The sequence below is a fragment of the Erythranthe guttata genome, chromosome 6 (genome assembly GCF_056151865.1).
Source record: "Erythranthe guttata isolate IM_541 chromosome 6, IM_541, whole genome shotgun sequence".
Classification (NCBI taxonomy): domain Eukaryota; kingdom Viridiplantae; phylum Streptophyta; class Magnoliopsida; order Lamiales; family Phrymaceae; genus Erythranthe; species Erythranthe guttata.
In genome coordinates this window covers 14,297,831-14,322,016 of record NC_142538.1, presented here as the reverse complement: position 1 = coordinate 14,322,016, position 24,186 = coordinate 14,297,831, and the positions used below count along the sequence as shown (strand labels likewise).

Genomic DNA, 24,186 nt, shown 5'->3' with positions numbered 1-24,186 from the left:
ATATGACATGAAAAACGAGCATATACAAGAGAATGTTATAATAAGAAAATAACTCAATAAAAATGAAACACGTGGAATGTGGAATTCCACAATTTGTTTTTTTAACTCTCTTATTTTTAAACTAAATTTTAGTTATAGGCTAAGTAGTATTTACTAGGTTAAGTATATGGCTTAGTGGGCTAAGTATATTACTTAGTGGGCTAAGTAGTGCTTAGTGGGTTAAATTGTGGATATTATTTTAATTACTAAACTAACCCACTAACCCATGTTCTTGAGTGCTCTTGTAGTTGGTTTTCTTGCAGATCATGGGCTGAGGAGTGGATGCTTGGAATGTCTATAAATATCGGCTTCAAGACTCAAGGAAGTTTAAGGATTCTAAGAAATAAAAACCGAGAGCTGAAAAGAATACATGAGATTTTTAGTGTGTTTTTAGAATCTGTTTTACGTACTCCTCATGAGTATATTCTTTACGTACTCCTCATGAGTACATTCTTTACGTACTCCTCATGAGTACATTCTTTGTAGTCTAGATTGTTTAGTATATAGTTTTTATGTTTCTAGACTTGGTTGTAAGAATGATCAAGATAGTGATTCATTCATAAGAAAGAAGTTGTGTATGTACTCCTCACGAGTACATTCTTTGAAATCTAGAATTTTTAGTATTTATCTTTTTGTTTCTAGATTTGAATGTAAGAATGATTATGTTAGTGATTCATTCATAAGGAAGAAGTTTTCGTACATCTTCTCTTTGTATTCTTGTAATACTGTTTTAATATAATTTTTCCGTCCTGTAAAGGGCAAGTTCACAAGTTTTACTTGTGAAAATTTTTAGATCTGAGTATTGTCTTTATATTTCCGCTGCATGTTTAATTAAGTGTCATAACACTTAAGATAACATCTCTGTATTAAACGAATTCGGGACCATAAATTCTTTCAATTGGCATCAAGAGCCAACACTTGACGTATACTAAGTGTTTGTTCCTATTTTTTCAGAAACGAATTCGTGATGGATACTCAGATGACTGCTTCTATGCGACCTCCTGTACTTGATGGCACAAACTACACCTACTGGAAAGTTAAGATGAGGGCGTACATCAAAGCCATTGATGAGAGAGCCTGGAGATCTATTCTTACTGGATGCAAGCCACCAACTATCACAGATGCGGATGGGGATGTATTTCCAACACCAGAATTACGGTGGACAACAGACGATATATCAAATGCCAATCAAAACTCAAAGGAGTTAAATGCAATCTTGAATTCAGTAGATTTAACAATGTTTAAATTGATTTCAGTGTGCACTTCTGCGAATGATGCATGGGAGGTTGTTCAGCTACATTGTGAAGGATCATACAGTGTCAGAAGAACTAAGCTCAGATTACTTTCTTCCAAATTTGAGAGACTAAGGATGGAAGAAACTGAAACAATTTCTCAATACAATGAGAAATTTATTGATTTATCTAATGAATTTCAATCCGTAGGTGGTCATTTGAGCAATGAGACACTAGTGAATAAGGTATTGAGAACTCTTCCAGAAAGATTCAGCATGACAGTTACTGCAATTGAGGAGGCCAAAGACACATCATCTCTACGTCAGGACGACCTAATTGGTAGCTTAAAATCTAGAGAGATGAACTTTGAACATCAAAGAAAGGAGAAAGGTAAGGCTATCTCAAATGCACTCCAGGCAGAACTAGAAAATGAAGAAGTTGCTACGGAATATGATGATGATGCAGAAGAATGTCTCAACAATGTGGCATTTCAAATTCAGAAATTCAAGAGGGCATACAGACGAAGTGGAATCAAGCCCAGATAGTTATTTCCAGATGGCTCTCCACAAAATCGACAAACTCAGCCCCGGAACAGATCTATTCCACAGAGAACATTTCCTCAAACATCTTCTCAAAACACTTTTAAAAATTCTTCATTTATTTGTTCAAATTCTAAACCACCTAACTTGGATCATATTAAATGCATGGCATGTTCACGATATGGACATTATGCTAATGAATGTGCAAATACCTTGAGAAGAAGAGGAATGAGTCTGATTTGTGCTGTTAGTGATGAAGAGGAAGAGCAACCTGAACAGACAGAGGAGCAGCAATCCACTAAACAAGCTCTTTCTGTCAGATATATCACTGAAAATTCTTCTGAAACAGAATCATAAGGAGTTTCTCTAGATGCTGCAACACTTTCTGAAACACTTCCAGTAACTGAAATTTATGAGTTAGATAATATTCATTATACATGTTTGAACTCTATTTCTTTGAATGCTACAAAATACAGTAAAGAAGCAGTGGGAGATGAGGAAGAAATGTATAAGAAATTGCTCAGCGACTTGGAGAAGAAGACTCATGCTCTAGAAGCAGCCAACAAGGAAAATTCTTCGCTTAAAGAAACAATCACTCATTGGAGGTTGGTATCACCAAGAAGGATCTTGAACTGGCAAAGGTGAAATATGAACTCAAAGAAGCAACTCTAGCAATCAAGAGGATGAATACCGGCACAACTAAACTCAAAGAGATTGTGTCACTAGAGAAGTACAACAAAAAGGAAGGTCTAGGGTTCAAAAATCAAGTGAAGACACACAAGCCAGTAAAGAAGAAGGAAATTGTCTTTGTAAAAGAGAAGGGTTCAAATGGAAAAGAATGCAGAAATTCTAAAGTCACCATTCGAGAGTCCTGAATTAGGGGATACATTTGTCATTATTGTTTCTCACCAGGACATATTCGTCAAAGTGAGAAACTAAGTAGTGACAAAATGTTGTACATGATGAGTCACATCACTCCAGGAAACACCTCCAAGAAAAATATAGAATTTACCAAAAAAGAGTGTAGGATATGGACTCCCAAAGGTAAACTTATGTGCAAAGCAGTATACACTTCTTTAAATGCTAACATTTCAGGTTCATGGTACTTTGATAGTGGATGCTCTAGGCACATGACTGGAACTAAAGAGTTTCTATCAAACTACCATACACTCAATGGTGGACGTGTAACCTATGGAGGAGGAGCTAAAGGCAAAGTGGTTGGACGTGGAACACTCAGTTTTGAGGGACTTCCAAAACTTTCAAATGTCTTACATGTTGAAGGATTGGGGTCAAATCTCATCAGTATTAGTCAATTGTGTGATGATGATCTACGTGTTCAATTTGATAAATACTGTTGTTATGTGTTTGATAATCAAAATCATTGTGTACTGACAGGTTCCAGATCAATGGATAATTGTTATCAAACAGGTGACACCAACTCATGCCAGAGCTCAAGAGTAAGTGAAGTAGAGCTGTAGCACCAGAAACTAGGGCACACAAACTTCAAAAATCGGAAGCTGCTCAACAAGTACAATGCCATAAGAGGAATTCCTGATCTCAAGATCAAGGACATTCCTATATGCGGAATGTGCCAGAAGGGAAAGCAAACTAGAGTGCCACACAAAGTGTTACAACACGTTGGTACCACCATTTGTTTTGAACTTGTATATATGTATCTTATGGGTCCTATAGAGGTAGAAAGTTTAGGTGGTAAAAAATATGTTTTTGTGTGTGTTGATGATTTTTCAAGATATACTTGGGTGTATTTTTTAAGAGAAAAATCTGACACTTTTGAAGTTTTCAGAAATTTGTACAGGTTTATTAGAACTCAATTTCAAGTTTCTATTCGTAGAATAAGGTCTGATCATGGAAAAGAATTTGAGAATGCTTTATTTCTTGTTTTTTTGTAATAAAAAGAGTATAAAGCATGAATTTTCTGCTCCAAAAACTCCTTAGCAAAATGGTATTGCTGAAAGAAAAAACAGAACTATCCAGGAGATGGCTAGGGTAATGATGAGTGCAAAAAATTCGTCTAAAAGGTTTTGGGCTGAGGCTGTCAACACAGCCTGTCACATCTCAAATCGTGTGTATCTAAGATTATGGTCTATGATGACTTCATATGAAATTCTTTATGGTAAGAAACCTAATCTAGAATACATGCATGTGTTTGGATGTATCTGCTATGTTCTAAATGATAGAGATCATCTAGCTAAATTTGATTCAAAAAGTGATTTGAGTTTATTTATGGGATACTCTAATAACAGTCATGCTTATAGAGTATATAACTTAAGAACTCGAACCATTATTGAATCTGTAAATGTGGTATTTGATGATTTTGCTGATCTCCGCAGTAAAACAGCTGAAGATGAAGTTGATGACCTGATTGCTGAAGGAGAAACAACCAGAGGAGACACTACTGCCACAGATGCTCCAGATATAAACAGTCCAGTTTCAAGAGAAGAGGGTGTTGAGCCAAGTGTTACCACATCTGACTCAATACATCCTACAGAGAGCACAAAAGTTGAATTGCAGCCAACTCATGATGTCTGCAGAAAGGAACCATCAAGTAGAATCCAGAAAAATCACCCCTCTACTCAAGTTGTGGGAGATATCTTTGATAGAATAAGGACCCGAAGAAAAGAGAGAGTGGATTACAGAGATATGGTAAGATTTGCAAATTTATCTTCTGAATGTGCACTAACTGGAACTACTTGTTTTGTATCTTCAGTCGAACCAAGGAATATTGCAGAAGCACTGAATGATGAGTTTTGGATTAATGCAATGCATGAAGAGCTGAATCAGTTCATCAGGATGATGTTTGGTACTTAGTTCCCAGACCAAGTCATGTAAATGTGATAGGAACTAAGTGGATCTTCAAAAACAAAACTGATGAAAAATGTACAGTTGTTAGAAATAAGGCTAGGTTAGTAGCACAAGGTTATACTCAGATTGAAGGTATAGATTTTGATGAAACCTCTGCTCCAGTAGCTAGAATTGAATCTATTAGGTTACTTCTTGCTATAGCCTGTTTTCTTAAAATCAAATTGTATCAGATGGATATCAAAAGTGCATTTCTAAATGGTGTTTTAAATGAAGAAGCATGTGTAGAGCAGCCCAAGGGTTTTGAAGATTCTGCCAAACCTGATCATGTGTTCAAGCTTAAGAAGTCTTTGTATGGTCTTAAACAAGCTCCTAGAGCTTGGTATCAAAGAATCACTGACTTCTTACTTGAAATACAATTTACTAGAGGAGAAGCAGACATAACTCTATTTGTTAGAAGAACAAATAACCATATCATTATTGTACAAATATATGTTGATGATATTGTTTTTGGTTCTACTTGTGCTAACCTCTTACAGTCTTTTGTAGATTCTACGTCTCACACTTTTGAAATGAGCATGGAAGGAGAGTCGAATTACTTCCTAGGACTCCAAATCAAACAGACAGGTGAAGGAATTTTTGTATATCAAAAGAAGTATGCTCTAAATCTGGTCAAAAGGTTTGATTTGGAGTCAGCCAAGCACATGAAAACTCCAATGGGTTCAAGTCAAAAACTGTCCAAGGATGATGTTGCTGAAGATGTTGACAACACCCTAAACAGAAGCATGATTGGAAGCCTTCTGTATCTAACTACAAGCAGACCTGATATTATGTTTAGTGTTTGTGTGTGTGCCAGGTATCAAGCTAATCCCAAAGTCACTCATCTTAAAGTTGTGAAGAGAATTATTAGGTATGTTACAAGTACAGTAGACTTAGGCATTCAGTTTTTCAAAGACACTAATACTAATTTGATAGGTTTTAGTGATTCTGATTGGGCTGGGGATATTAGTGACAGAAAAAGCACATCAGGTGCATGTTTCTTTTTGGGGAATAATCTGGTTTCATGGTTTAGTAGAAAACAAAATTGTGTATCACTTTTAACAGCTGAATCCGAATATGTAGCTGCTAGAGGATGTTGTGGTCAACTTATTTGGATGAAACAAATGTTGGGGGATTATGGGTTAACCAGTGACACCTTGACCATATACTGTGATAATTCAAGTGCTATTGATATTTCAAAAAATCATGTTCAACACTCACGAACTTAACACATAGATATTAAACATCATTTTATTCGTGATATAGTTGAGAAAAATATTGTGTGCTTAAAGTACATCCCTACAGAAGATCAACTGGCTGACATCTTTACAAAGGCTTATGAGAGGTTCTCTAAACTTAGAAAATCTCTCGGGATGTGTACTCAATAAACATGTCCCGAAATATGTTGCAGCACCTCATCAAACATCTTAAGCTGCAACATAATTTTTTGAAGCTTAACTTCTTTAAATAATGGCTTCACTATGATATATTATTCTCTAAATAAGTAACTTGAAGTCTTTCACCTTGAAACGTGATCATGCTTCATGTAAACATTCAGAGAACAATTATAATCACATAAGTCAAACTCCTCTATCTGAGTAGTCATATCTTAGTAACTGAGGAACTATCAAACTGAACACTTGATCATGTTCCATGTGAATTGTTTGACTTGAAAATAAGAATTTAAAAAAAAAAAATATATATATATATATATATATATATATATATATATATATATATATATATATATATATATATAGATATACATATCTATGCCTGTTAGCCATTTTTTTCACACTATTAATCATTAAAAGATGTGTTTATTATTTAAGTGTAAATTTCGTGAGTGTTATTTTTATCACTATTATTATTATTATTATTGAATTATCACTATTTATATGGGTCATGGGGTACATGGGTTAGTCTTTTATTTTCCACTAAGTCCACTCCTTATTGTGCCATGTGTCACGTTTTGTCTTAAACTGCCAAATAAACATTTATTCTCCTTAATCACACCTTCTCCAAGAAAACGCACACCACTTCTACACCTTCTCCACTTCAATTTTTTCTGCAAAAATTAGGCTTATAAATTTCGTGCTTCTTTTTCGAAAATTCACACTCAAAAATCAAAAGCACAAGAAGCAATTTTTTATCTACTGTATCATGGCATCTCCTCAACGATGCTGCAGCACCTGAACCAGCAGACCCTAATCTAGCCATCATCATTCATCCTGTCAACCTTGAAGCTATGTCGGTCAGCTTTATTGAGCCCGGAGACGAGCTGAATCCGATTGACTGAGACAACTTCCAGAACGTGGGTCCCTCTTCCACTGCAGGAAGGTTTCCTACTCGTCGGTCCAAGCGCATGAATCCATTCCCAGATCTGAATGCAACTGGGTCACAACGTCGAAGGGGAGAAAATTCTCCCAGCAGAGGCGGCAGAGGTGGAAGAAGAGGCAGCAGAGGTGGTCGTACTCCAGTTAGGCCAAACCCACCAAGAGGCCTTCACTTGGTTGATGAAGAAACGGATGATGAAGAAGGAGATCCTACCTTTGCAGAACCAGAATCCCAAGTTCTCTCCTCAAGCTCCACTGAGTCATCCTCCAAAGACTCGATTCCACCAGCATCAACTCAGGGGGAGACATCTCAGCCTAACATGGCAGCAGCAGCTTCTCAACATCCTGTTTCTGAAGATGTTGTTGCACATGTTCCAGAAGATGCTGCTCCACCTGTTGCATCACCTGAGCCAGCTTACATACCTGATGAACTTGAAGACTAAGAAGAAGAGGAATCCTCAGAGGAAGAAGAGCTGGACTTGGATGGGAAGGATATGTCATCTCCTTTTGAGGTCAAAATAATCTTGGTACTGAAGGTGTTGCTCCTCATGTTGACAACACCCCTGACATTCTTGTTTCTGTTCCTCGAGCTCTTTTGTTACAACAACTTAATCACTCCCTAGCTCAGATCACTTATCATCAGTCCATGGTGGAAATGCTCCAAAAAGTTCTTTCTGATAAAAAAAGGGGAGAACAAGCTAGTCATGAAGTTGAAGCAGGAACTTCTCATCCTTTGGATGCTAGAGGCAGAGAGCACGGAGTTAATGGTGAAGCTAAAGCAGCAGAGGAAAGCAGTGGGTCCAGTGCTAGTGAAGGAGGAACAACAGCTGATACTGAGGAGACTTTGAATATTCTACTTTAAAGCTATTTTTATGAAGAATATTTGTTTTTTGTTCAGTTTGTTATTTTCCCTCTGAACTTTTATGCTAGGATTGCACTATCTTGTTATTTCCTATATTGGTTATCATATTCAGGGGGAGTTCAAGCAATGACTCAGGGGGAGTTAAGCTAAAATTTAGTTTTGATCAGAAAGTTCAAAAATGGGGAGTTTGAAACACGTGGAATGTGGAATTCCACAATTTGTTTTTTTAACTCTCTTATTTTTAAACTAAATTTTAGTTATAGGCTAAGTAGTATTTACTAGGTTAAGTATATGGCTTAGTGGGCTAAGTATATTACTTAGTGGGCTAAGTAGTGCTTAGTGGGTTAAATTGTGGATATTATTTTAATTACTAAACTAACCCACTAACCCATGTTCTTGAGTGCTCTTGTAGTTGGTTTTCTTGCAGATCATGGGCTGAGGAGTGGATGCTTGGAATGTCTATAAATATCGGCTTCAAGACTCAAGGAAGTTTAAGGATTCTAAGAAATAAAAACCGAGAGCTGAAAAGAATACATGAGATTTTTAGTGTGTTTTTAGAATCTGTTTTACGTACTCCTCATGAGTACATTCTTTACTTACTCCTCATGAGTACATTCTTTGTAGTCTAGATTGTTTAGTATATAGTTTTTATGTTTCTAGACTTGGTTGTAAGAATGATCAAGATAGTGATTCATTGATAAGGAAGAAGTTATGTACGTACTCCTCACGAGTACATTCTTTGAAATCTAGAATTTTTAGTATTTATCTTTTTGTTTCTAGATTTGATTGTAAGAATGATTATGTTAATGATTCATTCATAAGGAAGAAGTTTTCGTACATCTTCTCTTTGTATTCTTGTAATACTGTTTTAATATAATTTTTCCGTCCCGTAAAAGGCAAGTTCACAAGTTTTACTTGTGAACATTTTTAGATCTGAGTATTGTCTTTATATTTCCGCTGCATGTTTACTTAAGTGTCATAACACTTAAGATAACATCTCTGTATTAAACGAATTCGGGACCATAAATTCTTTAAAAAAAACAATATGTGAACATATATTATTGTAGATACAAATATCATTGAGCGGACATAAATGAAAAAAACTTTGGTGAAACGATTAGTGTTCTTAATTTGGAAAAGTATAACTTAACGGCCACGTCTTGACAATATTGAATTCAACGTCACATGCTGCACAATAATTTAAAATGTGTTAAATGATCAATAGTTAAACTGTACATGATAAATGAGGGGTTATTTAATAGGGGCTATTTGTCAAACACCCTTCATTGAATTTTGACTTCTTGATAAATCCACTTTTTTTAATTGATATTTGTTATAAATCCAATTACCTCGAATTATCCAAAATGCCCCTATTTAATATTATTGAAAATTTCCATATTATATTATTTTGAAAACTCCATCATTTTTTTGGTAGATATGCAAATCCCCATATTTTCTCCCCACCATCCCCTATTCTCTCTTGTATCACGCCACTTTCTCGTTCATTAATTAATTAATTAATTGGATTTTCTTTTTCATGTTTAAGTTTTATGCTATTTGTCAAACACCCTTCATTGAATTTTGACTTCTTGATAAATTCATTTTTTTTAATTGATATTTGTTATAAATCCAATTACCTCGAATTATCCAAAACGCCCCTATTTAATATTATTGAAAATTTCCATATTATATTATTTTGAAAACTCCATCATTTTTTGGTAGATATGTAAATCCCCATATTTTCTCCCCACCATCCCCTATTCTCTCTTGTATCACGCCACTTTCTCGTTCATTAATTAATTAATTAATTGGATTTTCTTTTTCATGCTTAAGTTTTATCATTCCTTTCCTTAATTAATTAATTAATTGGATTTTCTTTTTTATGTTTAAGTTTTTATCGTTTTTTTTTATTTTTTAAATGATTTATTTATACATCTCTTTTTTAAAGTTAAATTTATAAAAGAAATTGTTTTTAACAAATTGAAATTCACTATAAATTTACCAAAAACCACTATTTGATTATAGTATTCTGTTACGAAAATCTATTATAAATTTATCGAAAATCTCTATGTAATTGAAAACCACTCTATAATTAATGAAAACCACTCTGTAAATTAACGAAAATCACTATATATTTAGCAAATTTTATTACAAAAATTCACTTAAAACATATCAATTAACAAAAATCACTCAATAATTAATGAAAACCACTCTGTAATTAACAAGTACCATTACAAAAAATCACTAAAAACTTATCAATTAACGAAAACCAATATGTAATTAATGAAAACCACTCTGTAATTAATGAAATGAAAACCGCTAATTGGATTAATACGGAGATTATCAAGAATGAAATGAGTGGAATAATTGCTATTATAGTGTGTGTGTGCGCGAGAGAGAGAGAGAGAGTGTGAGTGTGTGTGAGAGAAAGTGGAATTTGATGAATTATGATTATGTATCTTTACAAATGTTGTTGAAGTAATACTATCAGCATTTTATTCAGGAAAATAATGATGGAAATTTAGTCCTCCGTCTTGATGTTTGCGCCCATATATATATATATATATATATATATATATATATATATATATATATATATATATATATATATATATATATATATATATATATATATATATATATATATATATATATATATATATATGCCAGAAGATTTAGATAAAAAATAATGAGGGGTATAATGGTGATAATTAATTATTTTTTGTTAATAAAAATTGTTTTGGATTTATCTTAAAAATGTGAAATAAATTTGGGCCTGTTGTAACTACACTTGTGTAATGAGGGGGGTTTGGCAAATTTTCCCTATTTAATATAACCCCCTAAATACTTCTTTTAATAGGGAGAGGCTCAAACTATTTTGCAATATTTGAAAAAAAATCCACTCTTAATTTCAACTACTCATTTTTTCAATTATGTCCATTTTTTTGCCACTTCATCAGCACTATCCGCCCTATGACCCAGCCATGTCTTTTTTTTTTTTTCTTTTAATTTATTTATTAAAATTATTATTTTATTATTATTATTTATTTATTTATGATGAACTATAGTCGATTAATGAACCGACTACTAAAAATAACAAATCACAATTACAAAAATGCAAAATCAACTATATTTTACAAAAACAAACAATATACAAACATTATAATTGATTTATACTATTCGAATCAACAAACAAAAAATCTAAAAAAAATTAAAAATTGGAGTCAATGATGCATATTAATCGACTATGATGTGAAGCATAGTCGACTAAGAATATGCTACTAAACATAACAAATCAAAACTGCAAAAAAAATGCAAAATCAACTATATTAGAAAAAAAATATACAAACATTATAAATGATTTATACAATTGGAATCAATAAACAAAAATCCAAAAACAAAATGGAGTCAATCAACCTTAATTGACTACTAGAGCATCGTCGATTACATGTACATAGTCGATTAAGATTGCAGTCTGCATGAATTTCTCTACACGCGCCGTCCTCCGCCAGATTCACCTTGCCTCCCCATCGTCACCACACCGTCGCACCCCACAATTCAACCAATCCTTAACAAAAATAAAATAGATAATTCATAAAAAAAAAAACAAAAATTAGCATTTCAATGTCCCAAAAAAAATACCTTCATCAACAATTTTCGTTGATTCTCCTCCGACGACGAGTGCTTAATCTTCTTTCTCAATAGCCTGTTCATCTTCTTCTTCCTCCACACGCCGACGGGGTGGAATAGGCTGTTGAGAAAGAAGAGTGTTTCTCCTCCACACGTCGATGACGAGTGCTTCCTCGTTTCCTCTTTTTTCTCTCTCCATCTTCCGACGGCGGCGGCGGCAGCGGCAAGGAGAAGATTGCGAGAGAAAACAGAGTATAAAAAAAAATAACAGATTAGAGAGAAAAGCTGGAACGTGAAAGCGGCGGATGAAAAATTAAAAATAAGATTAGGATTTTGAAAGAGTATAATGGACAATTAAGCGTAGTTTTGGAATTACAAAAATATCACATGGGTGGAATATTAACTAAGGTGGTTTTCTCTAATTACTTTTGGGAGGGGGTGTTTACTTAACTATATTTCCTAGATGGGGGTTTTGTCTAATTTTTCTAATAAATAATGTGAATAATATACAAAATAAGTTACCTGATATTTTTGAATGGGTTAATTTGGGAGACCCCTCAAAACACATTTGTAAATAGTGCAGGCCCAAACATTTTTTTATCATTTTTTGATGCCCCTCATATAGTATTTTGACTTAATATAACCCATAAATTTATTACAAATCCAATTATACCCCCACTACATAAACTACCAAACCCAATTAGGGCTTCACCATCGTTTCATTCTCTCACTCTCGATCTCTCTCTACTTCTCTCTTCTTCATTCTTTTTTCTCTCCTCCACTACCATCGTTCGCCACAACCCTCTTCTCCAGCTCCTCCAAAACTGCCTCCTCTCACGTCGACGCCCTTATATACGCTCCTCACACAGAGACTAACGACGATTTGTTGAGGACCGACGTATGATTTAATGGAGAATTTAAGTTATGGAATTAGTCTGTTATAATTCCGTCAAAGGTAAGTATATATATACTCCCACCATTGTTGGAGTTTGGAATTTTTTTGATTCATTGATTTGTTGGTATTGGAAAAGTGCTGATTTTTTTTAAATTTTATTGGAATTTGTAATTTATTTTTCTTACGTTGTTCGTGACATTCAATCATTTTACATCAAAAGATGTCTGAGGATGTCTACTGATTTGTTGTGTTCTCCTTAAAGTAAAAAATTATAATCGAGATCCAGCCATAATATATATACAAAGATCCAAATTGGCGAACTTTTTGTGGATAAAAGCTGGACATTCAAGATATATGTGATTCAAGCCCATATTGGCTTCCGTTTTTTCGATTTGTAGTTGATTTTTACTTTTCTTGCTGTTCAAATGCAGTTATTTTGTTGTAGCTGATTTCGATAATTTGTAGTTGGTTTCGGTGATTTTTGTAGTTGATATTGGTGATTTTGTAGTTGGTTTCGGTGATTTTTGTAGTTGATTTCGGTTCGGTGATTTTATAGTTGATTCTGATTTTTTGTAGTAGTAGTTTTGAGTAATATTGTAGTTGATTTCGTTATTACTATAGTTGGTTTTGATGATTATGTAGTTGTTTTCATTAGATTGTAGTGGATTACAACAATTTGTAATTGATTACAATTAGTAAATATGTCAAAAAAAAAAAAAAACCAAAAAGAAAATAAAAAAAAATGTAATTCATTTTGTAATTTGTCGCTGTTTACGATGTGGTAAATTTGTCTGTGAAAAAAGGATCAATTTATTAAAAAGAAATAGTTTATTAAAAATTAATTTATTAAACATTTAATTTATTAAAAAAAGGGTAGAAAATGGACTATTATATATAGGTAGTGGGTAAGAGGGGTGGGGAATTAAAATAATGTAAGGGTAAAATTGGGTTATGAAAAGTTAGAGGGATCTCTCAAATGCAAATAACAAAATGGGTCTGATACTTTTAAAAAAAATAATGAGGGGGGTCTCGCTAATACCCTTCTAATCAAATATTTTTTTACAAACAATATTTATTGTACAGTTGGAATTAATTCTTTATTTGTCAACTATAAGTATCTTCAAACCATTTCGAATGGTAACCCTCGAAACAACAACATACAATTAATTACCCACGAGAGCGTGAAAACATGCTTCGGAAGATATAAGCTAACACATTTGAGTGACTGCCCTTAACTTTTATTTATTGCAGCAAATGAAAGAGCAATGGGGATTGTCAACGTTGAAAATGAAATGAAATCATCCTGTATGACGGGGCTAACGACAATCTTGGAATGAAGACTTTGTCTTCAATATCTGACCTTGATATAATCTCTGCTTCAGAATATAATTTCATAACCGATTAATGAAATCCTGTACCATTATACAAACCACTTGACTGACCAATATTCCTTAATAACATATCATGGACACCAGTTTTCAACTTTAACTCATGGTTTGAAAGACCTGAAGATGTAATAGTATTCAGAAATTAATTCTGGTGTATGCATGTCATTATGTACGGGGGAACTCTCACTGGCATTACATGGACTATCAAAACTAAAATAAATCATTTCATTACCTCGAATCATAGATAACATGTAACTATTTACCATGTCAAAAATTTCATTTGTAGGTGCCAAATATAGCACTCTCTCTGTAAGTAGTTAGAATCTTTGACATTGAGAATGTTTTGGTATGTTGATTCCGCAATAGAAGCTATTAATCACCTGATGATTGTACGAGTAGATCGTGAGGAATCTCAATCTCCGTCACCCCATCATTTGCATCAACAACAACACCATCACCTAAACTAGGGGTGTAAATGAGCCGAGCTCGCCTTATTTCGTGAGCTCGAGCTCGAAGAGCCTATAAGTTTTAGCTTGAGCTCGAGCTCCTTTTGTTTCTAAGGAGCTCGAGCTCGGCACAACCAAAAATCCATCCATCAAATTTATTTTTTCAATTAAAAAAGTAATATTATTCTTTTTTTATTTATTACTAATAATATCCATTATTATATATTATTAATATGTATTAAAAAAATATAGAGAAAAGGTAAAGCTCGCGAGCCTGCTCGCGAGCTGTCGAACAACTGAAATGAAGCTCGAGCTCGACTCGTCGAAAAGCTCGAGCTCGATTTTTCGAGCTCGAGTACGAGCTTTTTTTGAGCAAGCTTCGAAAGCTCGTGAGGCGGCTCGTATCATTTACACCCCTAACCTAAACTCAACACTCAACACTCAATCTGAAAAATTCTTCACATCAGCACAATCAGAATTGGACGAACAAAACTCGGTATTTTTTGTCAATTTTAATACTTGACAGTCCGACCACAAATATGACGAATTTATGTTTGCTGAAACAATTCCTTGCCTTGTTCCTTTTGGAATGACATGTAGGATTTTCCTAAAATAACCCCCAAAAATAGCCGTTTTTCCACCAAATGGTTTGTTCTTGCTATCCTGAACAAAGTGCTCAAATATATCTCTCAAACTCTTATCCACCAACTCAAAGCAATGTTTGTGGATCATTGGCGCTTCATCCCCAATGATCGACTTCGCCTTGACCATCAAATCGGCCAAGAGGGTGTGACACTTAATGTTGAAAGGAATTGCAAACCTAGAGTGTGTTGTTCTTCCACCTATCACACTTAAGGGGGTGATTCATCATCAACGTCCAATTTGCATATCTTTCTCTATAGATAAGTTTTCATGTTCTTATTATAGCTCATATTTTTTTATTATCGTCTTTCTGCTCAAACGAAGTTACTCGAAAATGGCAAACTCAAGATCTCATAAAAAAAATTGGCCAGCAAGCTAATCGGAGTACTTTCGTCGGTACAGGGATAATCCACAGGAGACACCCGACAATTTGTGTACCTTCGTCGGTTAAAGGGTAATGGAAGCCCATTGATCCATGTGTTCTCTTGAATTAAAGGGTCGATCCAAAATGGACACCCACTGATCTATGTCTTCTCGTCAGTTCAAGGGTCGGTCCAAAATGGACACCCGCTGATCGTATCATCATCATTCAAAGATTCTTATTTGCAGTTAATATCCTGATAGGGATACACAGATGGCTCGGCGAGGTATTCAGTTAGCTCGTTGGTCAGGATAAGTGCAATGGATAGTTCGCTATGAACTAATACATTATTTGAACTAATACATTATTCTCGCAATTAAATATACAAATTTCCTATAAGTAGCAATGTTTATTTTGAAATTGTTCGTATTATTGTTTTTTTACTTGTTAGAAGATTTTTCAGGTAGCAATCAAATTAATCACACAATCTTAGTCTCCATTGAACCACTTCGTCCGGATCACTAGAGACTAGGGTGGAGTAGATGATGGGGGCCAATTTGGCCTTCTATTGGGCTCGTGTAAATCTTTGAGATTGGGTCAAAGCCTCAAGAGTAGGTATGACTTATAAATATACTATATTCTCCACCATAAAACGTATGCTTTATTTTCACACAATACACACTCCTACAGGCACTAAAATACACGATCGAATCACAGATCTGACATCATCTTCTCTATTTCGTTTTCCTTATCATTTTACTCTTTATTGAACTATTTCTCCAATTAACGTGAGCGTTGGAGGGTCTCCCCAGGGCTCAAGCCCGAGATTTCAGGTGTACGGATCAATTTTCCGACGATCGAGACGGGGAAGGTGTTCGAGAAGAGCCAATGTTGATGGTGAATCAACCTCCATCATTATGTATTTCTATAAGACTAATTGATTGAATTTAACTAATTTCTACCAATAAGGCTTTCTGATAAAAAAGAGATATTTTTTTGGAAAAAAATGATTTACAATGCTTATTATAAAAAAATGTTGGTTTTTTTTCCGAAAAAATTGGAATTTATAAATTATTTTTGTTAATTAAAATTGAATCGAAAAATCATATTGGCCTAAAATTATTATATTAAAAATCGGGAAAAAGACCATCAAAAAACACTTCAAAATTTAAAATATCATGATATACGACTTTTTTTAGCTAACATGTCATAAGAAATGGATGTAGGGTGCATTGTGCCATGAGATATATAATTCGAGGGTAAACTTTACCAATTTTTAACTTTGAAGGTACAAAGTGCCTAATTAGGTCATTAATGGGGTCCAAACTGCAATTCACCAAATATTATTTTGTTTGGGACATTAATATTAGTAGTATTACTGTTCGGGACAGTGGTATTACTGTTTGGGACAATAATATTACTGTTTTGGTATTCAATATTACTTTTTCGAACAATAATCTTGTTGTTAGCACAGTAGTTTAAAGAGAAAAAACATGTTTAAAAAAGAACGCCGGAGACAAGCGGTTGACCGGCAGGAACAAAATTTCAGAAAGGAAAAAGTCAACGCCGGAATCTGGCCGGAAAAAAAAAATTCTGAAAATAATTATTTTCTGAAAAGAAAAATTATATTTTCAAAAAATTATGAAAATGGGAGTTAATGTGATATATTTGTTTAAATCCGGGGTCAATGTGTAATATTGAGAAAGTTAGTGTATAATAGATGGAATTGACAAAAAAATATATTATGGAGGGGATTTTACTCAAAAGACATGGAGATGTGTTTATTTGCAAGACTGTTTTTTGCTGGATATATATACATTTAAGTCCCTTTTCATGGGTTTATTTGCCATTTGCCCCATTTTATATGATATAAAATGCACAAATATATTTTTTAGGGGCTCTTTGAGGAAACCCCCTCATTACTTTTTTTAATGGACAGAGGCCCAAAATATTTCTCTCCATTTGAGAAAAACCCACATCCATTTCCAACGTATTATTTTTTCCAGTTTTGTCCCTGCCTCATCACCGCGTCACGCACTAGTCATCCGCGAATTTTTTTTTTTTTTTTGTTCTGGTTTTTTTTTTTTCTGTACCAGTTTTATTAATCGACTATGAAGCATGGTCGATTAAGGTAAATCGACTATGAAGCATAGTCGATTAAGGTAAATCGACTATGAAGCATAGTCGATTAAGGAAATTCTTTAATTTTTTTTTTTTACCTTTTTTTGTTTTTTAATTTTTTTTTCTATATCAGTATATTGATCGACTATGATGAAGCATAGTCGATTAAAGAGTCTGCTACTAAAAACAACAAATCAAAACAGCAAAAAAATGCAAAATAAACTATATTTTACAAAAACAAAAAAGGGTAAATAGCATTTTTCCCCCTTGTGGTTTTAACTTGTTGCACTTTACACCCAATCATTTCAATATAGGTCTTTTACCTCCCTGAGGTTTGCACAATGTAGCGCCCGTCAGTATTTTCGTTAAAGGTTAACGGAGACTGCATCTCACTCGCTCGAAAATGACTTGGTTGAGTTTTTTTTACCATAAATTAATATTTTTACACCTTTCAACCACTTTCCATTCAATATTTACCACTCATTCTTCAATAAATACCCCCACCATCTTTTTCCAAATGAAACCCTAATTTCTCAAATTTTTTTGCTGCTTAACACCCCCCCCCCCCCCCCCCCCCCCTTGTTGTGATGTCTTCTTCTTCAAACAACTATGAAACTGTCGATCTACGATACCACGGGAAGATATGTTCTTGTGGAAGAAAAGTTGTCATAAAAATTGTTGAAAATGAGAAGCCATCAAAGGGTCGTTTCAAATTGTGGCTTTGAAGGATGGTGCACTCCCTACTCAATCAATTGCATATCAACTGGAACAACATCATCTAGAGCTGGAGAGGGAATTGAGCAAATGATTGTAGGCATAAAGACTAGGGTTCAAGTTCTTGAAACTAAAAATTGTTGAAACTGAGAAGCCTTCAAAGGGTCGATTATAAAGGGTTAAAACTTACAAACAAGATTGCAACTGAAATTAAATACAGAAAAAGACATCCAACCACCATTTGTTCACCATTTCTTGTTTAGCTTCAAGAACTTGAACCCTAGTCTTTATGCCTACAATCATTTGCTCAATTCCCGCTCCAGCTCTAGATGATGTTGTTCCAGTTGATATGCAATTGATTGAGTAGGGAGTGCACCATCCTTGAAAGCCACAATTTGAATCGACCCTTTGATGGCTTCTCAGTTTCAACAATTCTTATGACAACTTTTCTTCCACAAGAACATATCATCCCGTGTTATCGTAGATTAACAGTTTCATAGTTGTTTGAAGAAGAAGACATCACAACAAAAAAAAAGGTGGGGGGGGGGGGGGGGGGGGGTATTGTTCAACCTTAATTGACTACCAGAGCATAGTCAATTAAGAATCTACTAATAAAAATAACAAATCACAACTGCAAAAAAATGCAAAATCAACTACATTATACAAAAACAAAAAAATACCAACATTATAATTGATTTACACAATTGGAATCAGTAAACAAAATATCAAAAAAAAAAAAATTTGGAGTTGATCAACCTTAATCGACTACCAGAGCATAATCGATTAGCTTAATCGACTATTGAACATGTACATAGTCGATTAAGATTCCAGTGTGCGCGAATTTTTGTACATGCGCTGTCCTCCGCCCGATCCACCATAAAACCCTAAATCTACTTCCCCATCGTCACCACACCGTCGCACCACACAATTCAACCAATCCTTAACAAGAATAAAATAAATAATTCATAAAAAAAAACACAAATTAGCATTTCAATGTCCACGAAATATAAACAGTAATGATTTTGGTATGGTTCTGATTTTACCCCTAAGGTTATAGGTACCGACCATTTAATATATATATATATATATATATATATATATATATATATATATTATATATATATATATATATATATATGCTTTAAAGTTTAAACTTCATTTGATTTGACTACCCTTCCAAAAATATTTATTCATTTTATATGTATAACTGAGCGAGATCAAATTTATATGAAGCAAAAAGAAGAATTGGAGTGAACTCAGTACCTTTGAATAACTAGCCAAGATATATGATTAAAAAAGATAATACAATAACTAGCCAAATGAATATTATATACTTACTAAATAGGGGTCTTTACAAATAAGCCCATTAATTGGTATTTATTCATAAAAAGATCCACACAATAAACTCCTTTACAAATAAGTCCACACATAGTCCAGATTTTTGTAAAAGACTAAAATAGCCCCTCATACTTTAATATGCTCCAATTTCATCCTTTAATTTAACCTCAATTTGACCCTAAATTTCACAAATTATTCAATTTTGACCCAAAACACATTTTTATGGACAATTTCGTCCATCACCGCCGTTGACCGCCGATCTCCGACGTTGACTTTTTTTTTTTTATTTTTTTTTTCTTTCTGTAACATTTTTTTTCATTTAAACAACAATAATTCTGTGACTGACAGTAATATTAACTATATTACTGTTAAACACAGTAAAATTAACTATACTACAATTTAGCACACTAATATTGCTATATTAATATCTAGCACAATAATATTAACACAACAAAACTCATTATTATTGTGTAATAGAGTAATATTACTATGTTGACCGTTCAACAAATGTAAACATAATAAAAAGCCAAAAGAATTAATATTAATGTGAGTGACAGTAATCTTACTATAACAATAGTAATATTACCGTCAACCACAGTAATATTACAATAAATAGACAGTAATATTATCACGTTACTCCGTGAATAACTCAAAAAAACAAAAAAAACCCAAATAAAATAATAATATCGATGTGGTTGACATCAATATCACTATAACAACCGTAATATTACCGTCAACCACAGTAATATTATTGTGTTTACAATAATAATACAATAATAGACAATAATATTATTACGTTACTCCGTGAATAATTCAAACAAAATAAAAAACCCAAAAAAATAATAATATTGATGTGGTTGACAGTAATATTATTGTGTTAACAGTTATTTTACCGTCAACGACTGTAATATAATTACGTTGACTTGTCAACAAATCAAACAAAATAAAAAAAAATTAACAAAAAGAAATAATAATAACAATATTACATTAATTTACTATCAACGGCAGAACAATTACATAAATGTATTATCAACGGCAGTACAGTTACGTTAATGAACTGTCATTGATAGTATAATTATGCTAATTTACTGTCAGTGACAGCCCAATTACAGTCAACGTTTAGCGGCGGACGTAAAAAAAATATAAAAATAAAATAAAAATCGAAAAGTCAAAGCCGGAATTCGGCGGCATAAAAAATTGTGAAAATAAAAGTTCAACATCCTCTTTAGATCCATTGTCAAACAGACTTTAAATTCTCTTTTTTCGACTTCGTTGTTATTTGCGGAAGAGCATTCAACCTCCTCAAAGAACAAACTAAGGTATTTTTTGCTCATAAATATAGCAGTAGACATCGTCTGAAGTTATATGGTATTGATTGAAGTTTAGATGAGCTCTGATGTATTAACTGGGTATATTACTCATAATTTTATTTTTCTTCTACTGGGTTACGATTAAGCACAATTACTGGTAAATTAAAACCCATCGTTCGACGATTTAGCAAAATTTGCTGTATTAATATGGTATATCACTCTAATGTGATAAGTTCTGGAATTGATTTTGGTGTTACTTATGTTTTGTTTTTTGTGAAATAGAGAAATTAATGGATAGTCTGAAAAGGCATATATAGTTTGGGGTTTTGGGATTCTTCCTGTACAGAGAATGGATAGAGAGAATATGAATTTCAAACAAATAATACTAGGGTCATGCCTTGAGGATTATAACTTTTAGAATATGAAAACAAAAAAGTTAGTCCTGTAACAAATTGAATTTATAATTTGTAATGACCGTGAAATGTTTCATTAACATTCTTATTTAATGCAAGGATTTCTTCAAAGACTTCGGAATCTGTATGCAAATTATTCTATTGGGTCGGTATCATCTTTACCAATGTTATTTCATTTATTGAATCTTATATCTATTTCTTGTAGTTTTGTTTATGCTTTTCTAAAGATAATATTATTTTACTGTAATTAATTCATTGCATGTTGATTGTTACAGTTTGCAAGAAAAAAAACCTTTTCAAATGGATAAAAGTCGTATATCTGATGATTATGTTCACGAAGTTGTTAAATTCTTAGATTTTGCATTATGAACGCAGATGGTTCTCGAATATGTTGTCCCTGTAAAAGATGTCGAAATCTCTTTACCAAGACCTGTGAAGATGTGATGTTACATTGTCTTTGAAATGGATTTGATCCTACGCATAAGAATCGGACTTGTTGTGGTGAAACGTATGCTCTATTTCACACAAATGAAGACACTGAAGTATTTGGTTCTGGAGATGACATGGCTGGTATGGTGCATGATGCAATGGGATTTTTGAATAAAAGGAGAAGGATAATGGCCATAAATCCAGCTTTAGTTATTCCAATTCCAATAGAGCCGATGCAGAAACAAATAATTTCATTAAATTATTGCGAGATGCTGACACTCCATTATTTTCAGGATTTTAAAAACAAAACAAAACTATCTTTTATTGCTCGATTGTTTTGTTGCATCTGAAGATTCTATGCCGTTAGACTAACCAGTGGACCTACTGCTCGAATTGTTGACAGCTGACTCGTTTTCTGATGATGTGAACTTACCGTCTAACTACTACTAAGCCAACAAAATGACAACAAAATTGGGTTTCACATATAAGATTATTGATGTGTGTCCCAATAATTGTATGTTATTCCGAGGTGAAGATGAAAAATTGGATAAATATGAAATATGTGATGAAGCTAGATATGCCGATGGTGCTAAAAAAATAGCAAAACACCGGATGCGGTACTTTCCATTGAAGAGAAGATTACAAAAGTTGTCATGTCGTCCAAGACAGCTTCTCTTATGAGATGGCATGCGAAAGAATGTATAGATGATGGAATACTTAGACATCCTGCTGTTAATCAAGCATGGAAAACTTTTGATGAGAGAAATTCAATTTTTGCAAGCGACGTTCGAAATGTCAGACTTGGCTTAGCAATATACGGTTTCAACTGCTTCGGAACAATGAATGTTAGTAACGGTATTTGGCCAGTTGTACTTATAACATATAATTTACCTCCTTGATTTTGTATGAAGCAACCTTCATTTATATTATCCATTATCATTAATGGCCCTAAAGGACTGGGGAATATAATTGATGCGCTTCTGCAACCATTAATTGATGAGTTGAAGTTGTTATGGGACACAGGGTACATACCTATGATTCTTCACTTGATCAACCTTTTTAATTGCATGTGGCTCTACTATAGACAATTATAAGTGATTTTCCAGATTATGGTAACATATCAGGTTGGTCTACAAAAGGTTCATTTGCTTGTCCTAATTGTGCTGAACATACACAATCTAAATATTTGAAGAATGGTCATAAATTTAGTTATTGCGGTCATCATCGTTTCTTACCCACTGGGCACAAACTACGGAGTCATAGGGTATCATTTGATGGGACGCTAGATCTGTGGCATAAGCCAATTCCTCTTTCGGAGCTAGACTTACTACGACATCTAGAGGCCGTCCTACTGAATATACAAAAGAGGATTTGAAAATTAGGTGGAAAGAGAAAAATAGTAAGTATTCAGCAAAAAAAAAAAAAAAAGTTGATGAAAATGGAAAAACTATTTGGAAGAAGAGAAGTATCTTTTTTGATTTGCCATATTGGTCTGGAAACCTTATTAGACATAATCTCGATGTTATGCATATCGAAAAGAATGTTTGTAATAACGTACTATTTACATTATTAGGTGTTAAAGGTAAAACAAAAGATAATCTCAAAGCTAGGAAGGATCTCCAATTATTAAATATGAGAAGTTCGTTGCACCAAATTCAAAGACCTGCTGGAGGTGTTTATTTGCCTGCTGCATCATTTACAATGAGTAAGCATGAGAAGGATATATTTTGTGGTGTGTTGAAGAGTTTAAGACCTCCTGATGAGCTATGCGACATGCGTCGAATATATCTTGTCATGTAAAAGTAGAGAATCAGACAATATGGGCTCTAAAGAGCCATGATAATCATGTTCTCATGTAGAAAATACTTCCATAGATGCACGTAAAGCATTGCCTAAGAATGTTGTTGATGTTTTAATTGAATTAAGAAACTTCTTTAGGACATTATGCTCTAAGAAGAACTCGATACCTGATTTGGAGAAAATTCAAGATCGAATTGCCCTCATACTAAGTCACCTTGAGAAGATTTTTCCTCATTTAATCTTTGACATTATGGAATACTTGTACATTTGGCAGAAGCGGCAATAATAGCTGGACCTGTTCAATTCCGATGGATGTACCCAATAGAGAGGTAATATTAAACACTTACTGAATATTTTTTCCTGGAAAATATAGGGTAATGATTTATCTCAATATAAATTTATTTTCGGGAAGAAGGTGTATCATTGATAAGGATACATTTCTTCAAATTCATCGTTACGTGTTGGCAAATATTGATTCAGTTGGACCATATAGCGAGTATGTAATCTGAACTAGTAACTTTTTATGTATGATTTTGATGAATAAATATTAGTAATGATGCATTTTTTTGTACATGGTTACAATCAAATGTTTGTTTACAATAAATTGTTCATTTACTTGCATGAGCATTCGTATTAACAACTAATCGTGATATACTTGTGTAATTACTTTTACAAGTGGAGAAGGGATAAACGAAAGAAGAGGAAATGTGGACAAACTATGTCAGAGATACTTCAGGTAAAAAGAAGAAACAAAGTAGTTCAAATGGACAAACTATGACTTCTTCGCCACATAGACCACAAACACGTTTCCAACATGCCCTAGATAAGTCAC

At 33.5% G+C, this 24,186-nt stretch overlaps 1 pseudogene; it reads left to right on the top strand.

The window, feature by feature from the left end:
- The first annotated feature begins 23,186 nt into the window (after positions 1 to 23,186).
- LOC148770226 (uncharacterized) lies at positions 23,187 to 23,687 on the top strand (annotated as a pseudogene).
- The last annotated feature ends 499 nt before the right edge of the window (positions 23,688 to 24,186 follow it).